Source organism: Arachis ipaensis, chromosome B8 (assembly GCF_059453495.1).
Source record: "Arachis ipaensis isolate K30076 ecotype BB chromosome B8, ASM5945349v1, whole genome shotgun sequence".
NCBI classification, from domain to species: domain Eukaryota; kingdom Viridiplantae; phylum Streptophyta; class Magnoliopsida; order Fabales; family Fabaceae; genus Arachis; species Arachis ipaensis.
The window spans coordinates 30,408,617-30,418,196 of NC_142443.1; the positions used below are offsets into that span (position 1 = coordinate 30,408,617).

At 37.3% G+C, this 9,580-nt stretch overlaps 1 long non-coding RNA gene across 1 annotated transcript; it reads left to right on the top strand.

Moving 5' to 3' along the window:
- The first annotated feature begins 1,357 nt into the window (after nt 1–1,357).
- LOC148547580 (uncharacterized) lies at nt 1,358–4,408 on the top strand. The gene is made up of 4 exons (XR_015895994.1): nt 1,358–1,726; nt 1,824–1,878; nt 1,958–2,090; nt 4,206–4,408. It is a non-coding gene; the product is annotated as an uncharacterized LOC148547580 (long non-coding RNA).
- The last annotated feature ends 5,172 nt before the right edge of the window (nt 4,409–9,580 follow it).

The window sequence follows — 9,580 nt, forward strand, 5'->3', positions numbered from 1 at the left end:
TAGTGAAGGGTGCAATCCTAAATCTTCTAATAAAATATAATAAAATAATAATAAAGAAACAAATAAGTCTAATTTTTTGTCCTGCTTTGTTCTTAAATATTGAAAAATACATTTAAGTTTTTAACTTTTTTTAATCAAAATCTAAATTCTTCTATTTACATAGATCTATTAGATACAATAAAATTTGATGTGGCTTCTGTTGTGCTAATTTAACCATTACGGATATACACGTGAATGGAAATTTTTTAAAACAGGATAAATAAATCCTTAAACACTCAAAATGACGCCATTTTATCCTAAATCTTAATCCTTCAAATTCATAATAATGGTGAACAAAAAAAGAATAGTATTTTAATGACACCCGATTTTTATTTCTATCATTTGAAATTTCACGTGATTAAATTGTTGAATAATTATTTTTTAATTTTAAAATAATTAGGTATATATTATTGTGAAGCCTAGGGAAAAGATTTCCATTATGTGCATATTTGTAAAGAAGTAGCTTTTCATCTCTTAAATGATAGTAAGCAAGCAAGGGTAACAAATTAGGGTGTTACTGACCTAGCCGTTACGAATATACACGTAAAAAGAAACTTTTTAAAACATGACAAATAGGTCCCCAGAAGTTAAAACGACGTCATTTTACTCTAAACCCTAATTCTTCAAATTCAAAGTAATAGTAAACAGAAAGAGAGCAATATTTCGTCTCATGGCTACTGACGGAGTATCATCAAACTCAAGAAGAAGTGGAAGTGGAGGAAGACAAGAATCGTTCGGGCTCGTATTAGGACCCGAGCTTGCAGCGGGCTGACTGTTGGATTTGACATCCCTATGTGAACGGAGGTACTTAAATGTCCAAGTTTTAAAGAGGTCAGGAACTTAAATGTATTTTTAGTCCTCAAAGACGATAATATCCGCGAGATATAAGGTCAGTGACCTATTTATTTTTTTTAATAAACGAATTTGGACCAAAACAAGGTAGTTTTGGCCAAAATGCAGAAATTCGTCAATTTCTTAAACTCACAAAATAGTAAATTTTGGGTTAAACTTCAAAGAGGTCGAACTTGAAAATCATACTTTTAAACAGTGACGAGTTATTCCTTGAGATATGAGTAACCAGCTAAGATTAGCAGGGCACAACACACAAGATTATGCTTACTGTAAGAACGGCGACTAAATAACCGCCTAATTAGTTTAATAATATTGCCCAAATTAGGTTTCAAAAATTTAGAGTGAGAATTTGAGGATTTAAATATGATTTTTGGACTCAGTAGGTTTTTCTGAGTCAGAAAATGTATTTTCTACAAAAAATCGAGAAAACTACGAACCGGCAGTTGAACCGGTTGAACCGGTTTAAGTCTGCCCGGTACTGCGCGAGAAAAAGTGAAAACAGTAAAAAACCTTAGAAAAATATTAGAAATGAAAAACCGGGCGTTAATTTTAAAAGTTTGGCCCAAAGTTGGGCCAAACGGGCTAAAAACGCTAACGGGTTGGACCGGGCCCAAGCCTAACATATAAATAGGTTCATAAGTGAACCCAATCAGCACCACACTCACTTAAACACAACACACACAGCTGAAAGCAAAGAGGGAGAAGGGAGAAGAAGAAGCACTATTCACTTCTCACTTTAATCCGCGATATCTCGAGCTACGGTGCTCCAATTCGCGTGCCGTCAGCGGCTACGCGAAGCTCTCGTCGAGCCCGTCACTTCTATCTAAGTTTTGTGGTAAGATTTTCGAATTTTCCTGCCTAGTTTTCGTATCCTTGTGAAATTCGAATTTTTAGGGTTTGGTTTTGAGTGAAATCTTGTTTTGCATGTTTAGGTACACTCTAGCACTTGATTGCTTGTAGTTTTGGCTTCCAAAACTGTTGGGCAAGGTAAGAGCTCTTGAAACCCTTGTGAGATTATGATTAAATTGAGTCCTAGGTTGATTAGTGATGATTTGTGTGTATATAGCTTGATTATTGTGAGTTTGGAAGCCTTTGGAACTTGTTGGTGCTTGTTGGAGTGGAATTGGAGGCTTGCTTGTGGTTGAAAGCTTATCTTGAGCTCAAATTGGGATTTTGGTGCATATTGGGGATCGGCCAAGGTATGGTTTCGGTTTCCTCTATGTAATATATAATATTCATGGACACTTAGGCTAGTAACCCATAGGATAGGTTTGAATTAAAATGGTTGTTGGATTGTTGAATGATGATGTATGATGATTTATGATGGATTGATGATTTTTGAGTTTGATTATGAAAATTGATTATGATATGATGATGAAGAATGATTGTGTGAAGTTGAGAAGTGATTTGGTATGATATATGTGATATTGAGGTTGATGATATGGTAATGTGGTTGGAAAAGTTGAATGTGGATTGATTATAGTATTACATATTTGATATTGATGGTTGAGAATAGTGATATGTGATAGAAAAATTGTATAAATGGTGAATTGTGACCCAAGAGTGTAGATTGTGCTGTAAATGGAAGTTTGGTATTGATTTAGTTGGATGTGGCTTGAGAATTTGGAAAATTGAGTACTTTTGGAATGTGGTAAAAAGGGAATTTTGGTAAATTTTGTCTGATCATAACTCATGCCTCAGTTTTCAAAATTTGTTGGGATTTGTTTAGAATTAAAGTCCATTGAAAACTCTTCAAATTGATATAAAGTTTGTAAAATTTGGATTTTTGTAGAGGAAGTTATGATCATTTAAAGTTGGTGTCAAAATCTGAAATTCTGCAAAGTTGCAAAATTTTGTGATTTTTGGTATGTGTGCACACACACCCCTGCAAAATTCTAAACATGTGCGCACGCACAGCCCTGTGCGTACGCACAGGTAGGGGAAGGCTTCCTGTTTAGAGCGCTAGCACAAGCTTGCGCACTCATAACTAATGAAGAATTACAACCTATGCGTATGTACAGCCCTGTGCGCACGCACAAGTTGGGAAAGGCAGTCTGTTGGGGGCGCTAGCACAGCTTGTGCAAGCGAACAGAATTATGAAAATTTGTAGTTTTGCGTACGCACACGTTTAAAGATTCTCTTTGGCGTACGCACACACACCCCTGTGCGTACGCACACACCCTGTTTTATAACTTAATCTTTGTTTTCGAACCATTTCACTTTCCCAATAAGATTGTATATTTCTATGACACCTAATTAAGACTCTTGGGCTTATTTTTGAGCATTGAATCATGGGAAAGGTCTTAGGAGAACTTATTTGGTTTTTCTTTGAAAAATTAGAAAACAGAGGCTTAGGTTTCTGGTGTACTGAGGATGGATTTGGTGAATTGAGAAGGACGAAAGATGTACGAATTGAGAATGTGACGAACTAATGAGTTCAAAAAGAAAATGTTGCATTGACAGTAGTTGAGATGAGTCGAGGACTCAGAATGGAAATGTTGATATGACAGTGGTTGAGATGTGTCGAGGACTCGAATGTGCAATGATGAATCATTGAGGTATTGAAAATGTTTTCTAAAAAACCGCTGAACTACTGTTTTACATTGAGATTATGAGACACTATGCGCCCAGCAGGGACGATAGTTAATCCCGCCTATCGAGGTAGCAGCGGCGACGTAAGGACGGTGGTTAATCTCGCTTTCGTTGATCCGAGCACCATATCTCGGGGGCACAAAATCTTGGACGGTGATCCGAGCACCATATCTCAGGGGTTCCCAATTATGATTCCGAAGGGCGACATCTCCATGGAGGTGTGTCGGGTTGGTAGTTGAACCGACAATGTGATATCACAGCCAGTAGGACAGGCATTCATCATGTGTATTTTCTTTCTGTTTGTTTGCTTTATCGAGTTGTAATTATATGCCTAAATTGTATAACATGTCTACTTGCTTACTTGAGTTACTTGCCTTCTACTTGTGTTTTACTTGCATTGATATTACTTGTTCTTTCTACTGGAATTGAGGAGGTTTGGAAGGCGGTGGCAATGTGATCGCATGGAGGATAGGTTGGTGAAGGCTGTGGGACAGCAGAGATCTATTAGACTAGAAATTCTCTAAGTTAGATTACCCTTTTAATATGTTAAGGTTTTATATATGCTTTACTATTTTAGTTATGCCTTGAGATTGAATCTTGTGATGGATATGAAGGCTAGGATTGCCTTTGGCGTCCCGGGGTCTTATATCTTACATCACTGGGTACTGTTACCATACGGAGAACCTCCGGTTCTCATACCATATTCTGTTGTTATTTTTCAGATGCAGGTCGCAACCCACCTCGGTGAGTTGCTTTGGACGGTGACAGAAGCGGAGGATCATGATACTTTTGGAGTCTTTTGATTTATTTTATATATGTCTCTCACCTTTGTATTTTGTTTTTGCCCAGAGACTTGTATTGAGAGAGAAAAACCTGTATAAGCTGTTTTTAAACTATCTGGTTTTTGTACGTCTATATATGGCTAGCCGGCTTAAACTCCGCGAGCCGTGGATAGATTCTTATGAAATTATACTCTTATCCTTTGTTATATTATATCTATATCTTGTGCTTTAAGTTAGTAGCTTCGTTAGTACGTTTTGCGCTTTTCAAATTCTATTTTTGAGCTATATTCTTCATCGGGCTTCTATATTATATTAATTCTTTCTATATAGTATATGTATGAGCTTTATAACTGTTGTAACCTTTTATTAACCTTTGCTTTACGACACGAGGTAAGGCTTAGGCTAATTAGGGTATTACATTTAGTGGTATCAGAGCGTTTCATCCTCATGAGCCTGAGGGATGGACCGATTGTACTTCATTGCATACTCCGCGTGCCTTTTCTTTGATGCTATTAGGATATCTACTTGATATTGCATAGTATGCTTGTTTGTGAGTGCCTGTATGGGATAATTGAAGCACTAGGCTTTTGATATTGAGACTGATCACCTTGATATCTATAGGAAGTATTTTCCTGAGTCTGCAAGGGAAGCAAAGGAGATGGAACTTATGCAGCTGAAGCTAGGTTCCTTGTCTGTGGCCGACTACACAAGCAAATTTGAGAAGCTTTGTAGGTTTTCTAGGGTATGTCAGGGTGCCCAGGAGACCTACGAGAGCTAGAAGTGTATCAAGTACCAGAGGGGCTTGAAGGATAACATCATGACTGCTGTAACTCCTATGGAGATTCGTACCTTCTCCGAATTGGTGAACAAAGCAAGTGTGGTTGAGGAGTATGCGAAAACGGTAGCTTCGTCCAAGGAAACTCACGGAGGAAGCTCTAGTTGGGGACGTGGCAAGTATTTCCATCTGAGGGGTCAGAGTTTCAAGAGAGGAGGATATGCGCCTCAAGGACAAGGAGGCTTCAGAAAGAACACTCAGAATCAGTTTTAGTATGCTAAAGGGAGAGGGAATCAGAGTAAGATTTCTCCGGATTTGACTTGTGTACGTTGTGGGTGTTTTCATCCATATGACTTTTGCAAGATTGGTTTAGGTGGATGCTTCAACTGTGGTTTGCCTGGCCACATTGCGAGGGATTGCACTCGTGGGAAGAACCCAAATGCGAGTCGGAGTCAGCACCACATCTTGATCTAAGTCTTCGATATCTTCCTCATCACTCAAGTCATAAGTTGGAGGTTGCGAAAAATCTACCTCTGCATCATCTTCGTATTCACTTGGGGAAGATTCTTCCATCTCAAAGAATTCAATTGCAGATGGAAGTTCATTACTAGGAGAACTTGACTCGTGATCTTCATTATCAAGGAAACTTGCTTGTTGAGTTATTCTGTCCAGGTCTTCATAGGATTCCTGCTTCGGGGGTTGTGCACTATCCTCCTTAGCATCAACTACACTTTTCCTGACGGAATTCTCCACAATTCTGGATTCCCATGGAGGTTCAGCATCTCCTAAGTCTTCAACCAATTCTTCTTCTTCGGTAATTTCAGCTTCCTCCACTTGTTCTAGTACAAAGTCGTGCTCATTACTGTCCAGTGGGGTTTCTAGTATCTCCTTTCATGCTGCGTTCTTTATTATATTGCCCACATGAAGCCATGGGGGTTCCTTGAGTGTCCAAACGTCAGGAAGGTAGTCGATTTATCACTCGATTCAATTGGTGAAGTGTTGCATGAAATTTTTCAAATGTTTTCTTGAGTTGCTCCCTTGATTCTTGGAGTGATGGATATGGACATGGTGCATAGGAAAGTGGTGGTTCTTGGGAGTAATTAGGTTGGAATTGGGGTGGATACGGGTTAGGGTCGTATAGAGGTGAATGATGGTAGTTGGCTTGTAAGTGTGGTGGTTCAAAATTGTGTTGAGGAGGTGGTTCATAGGCGTATGATGGGGCTTGTCGGTAATTACAAGGGGGTCCACCATAACTATTGTTCTGACATGCATTATTGAATGGTTGTCATCCATGATAGTTTGGAAGGTATTGTTGCCTAAAGGGTTGATCAGATCCTCGTGGCTCTGTCCATCTCTGATTGTTTTGATCTTGATGCATGTTCCTGTTATAGCTTCCATTCCTTTCAACATTATTAGAACCAAACTCAAAGCGATATGGGTGAGAATTCATAGTAAATAGTAAAAATTAAAAGTGAAAATAAAAAGAAATAAACAAGCAAAAGAAAGTATTTACAATAACCAATAATAAGGCACACAGTTGCAACTCCCCGGCAACGGCGCCATTTTGACAAACAGATTTTCTATCGGTAAGGAAATCTTTATAAAAATATATCGCGTTGTAAGTATAGTTTCTAAACCAACAGAGAATCCTTTCGTACAAAAGTTTGGTTGTCACAAGTAACAAAACCAAATAAAATTTATAACCGAAGTATTCAAACCTCGGGTCGTCTCTCAAGGAGTTGCAGGGCAGTATGATTTATTATTGGTTATGGAAAATTGTATATTTTTTGGTTTTTGGAAATAAGGAACAGGTAATTTAAATGGCAAGAGAAATAAATTAATAATTAATAAAATCTCTTGGCAAGGTGTAAGAAATTGAAGTCCTATTCTAGTTATCCTTATCAGGTGTGATGAGAATTGGATTCTGCTCCCACTTTAATTAACCCTTGCTAAGCAAAGGAAAGTAAAGTGAACAAATTGATTTGATCATCAGATCCCAGTCAACTCATCTGGAAAGACTAGAGTTATTGGAGTACAAATCAATCAGCAAAGAATTCTAATTTCATTCAACAGCTGAGTTTGATAACTCAAGTGTTGCTAATTACTTAACCAAAACCAAAAGGGAAAAAAAAATCTAAATTGAATTGAAATCATTCATAAATAAATTAAAGCAAAATCAATTCTGAAATACCTCAAATTATATTAATTAAGAAAATCATAACATGAATGGTTCATAAGCCAAATCGGAAAGATAAATACCAATTAAAGTAATGAAATAAATAAAAGTAGAAAATAAATTAAAGGAACATTGAACCTGTGATTGAAGAGATCATAGCTCAAACATAATAGAAATCCTAAATCCTAATCCTAAGAGAGGAGAGAACCTCTCTTTCTAAAACTAGATCTAAAACCTAAAATGTATGTATTACTCAGTTGTTCTAGTTGTCTCTTTTGATTCCTTTATTCTCTAGCTTATATTCTGTGTTTCTGGCTTGGATTTGGGCCGAAAAAGGGTCCAGAAATCGCTGGGGGCATTTTCTGCAGATTCTTGTACGTGACGTCTGTCACGCGTTCGCGTGGGTCACGCATTCGCGTCAACTGGGAGTTTTCCTGGTCACGCGTACGCGTCAGTCACGCGTACCGTCATTTGCGTTATGCTCAAGGCGCGCGTCCGCGTCGTTTACGCGTACGCGTCGATGCCATTTCACGCTAGGCATGCGTTCGATCCCCGGCAACGACGCCATTTTGACGAACGAATTTTCTATCGGTAAAGAAATCTTTATAAAAATAAATCGCGTTGTAAGTATAGTTTCTAAACCAAAAGAGAATCCTCTCGTACAAAAGTTTGGTTGTCACAAGTAACAAAACCCAATAAAATTTATAACCGAAGTATTTAAACCTCGGGTCGTCTCTTAAGGAGTTACAAGGCAGTATGATTTATTATTGGTTATGAAAAATTGTATATTTTTTGATTTTGGGAAATAAGGAATAGGTAATTTAAATGGCAAGAGAAATAAATTAATAATTAATAAAATCTCTTGGCAAGGTGTAAGAAATTGAAGTCCTATCCTAGTTATCCTTATCAAGTGTGATGAGAATTGGATTCTGCTCCTACTTTAATTAACCCTTGCTAAGCAAAGGAAAGTCAAGTGAACAAATTGATTTGATCCTCAGATCCCAGTCAACTCATCTGGAAAGACTAGAGTTATTGGAGTACAAATCAATCAGCAAAGAATTCCAATTTCATTCAACAGCTGAGTTTGATAACTCAAGTGTTGCTAATTACTTAACCAAAACCAAAAGGGAAAAATAAATCTAAATTGAATTGAAATCATTCATAAATAAATTAAAGCAAAATCAATTCTGAAATATCTCAAATTATATTAATTAAGAAAATCATAACATGAATGGTTCATAAGCCAAATCGGAAAGATAAATACCAATTAAAGTAATGAAATAAATAAAAGTAGAAAATAAATTAAAGGAACATTGAACCTGTGATTGAAGAGATCATAGCTTAAACATAATAGAAATCCTAAGGGAGAGGAGAGAATCTCTCTCTCTAAAACTACATTTAAAACCTAAAATGTATGTATTACTCAGTTGTTCTAGTTGTCTCCTTTGATTCCTCTATTCTCTGGCTTATATTCTGTGTTTCTGGCTTGGATTTGGGCCGAAAAAGGGTCCGGAAATCGCTGGGGGCGTTTTCTGTAGATTCTTGTATGTGGCGTCTGTCACGCGTTCGCGTCATCTGGGAGTTTTCCTGGTCACGCATACGCGTCAGTCACGCGTACGCGTCATTTGCGTTTTGCTCAAGGCGTGCGTCCGTGTCGTCCACGCGTACGCGTCGATGCCATTTCACGCTAGGCATGCGTTCGCGTCGTCCATGCGTTCGCGTCGCTGCTCTTTTCTTCAAAACTCCATTTTTGTGCTTTCCTTCCATTTTTGTATGTTTCTTTTTTGTCCTTTGAGCCATTTCTGCCCTATGAGATCTGAAATACTTAACACACAGATCATGGCATCAAATGGTAATAAAGGATAATTAAAATTAATATTTTTAAAACATAGGAAACATGTTTTTCACATACATCATAATATAAGGAAGGAATAGTAAAACCATGGAATTTACATGAATAAGTGGGTGAAGAATTGATAGAAACATTCAATTTGAGCACAAATTATATCATAAAAAATTGGTTTATCAACCTCTCCAGACTTAAACAATAGCATGTCTTCATGCTAAATCCAAGAGAAAGGGTAAAGTTAGAATGGTAGAATCTCATGCAATGCAATCTATTCTAAATGCAATCTACCTACATGAATCATGCAATTTTAATTATTATCCACCTATATATATAGAGCTTACATGTGGTTAACTTGATTCATATTTTCAAGGAATTATATATGTATAGCCAAACCTAAATCATGTTAAAGCACTGTCACAATTGAGTTGGGTTAAAATATTTCATAAGCTTGCAAGACAATTAAACAATTAAGCAGAGATATATGGTGATGAGCTATTGAACCCTCACTGGATTTT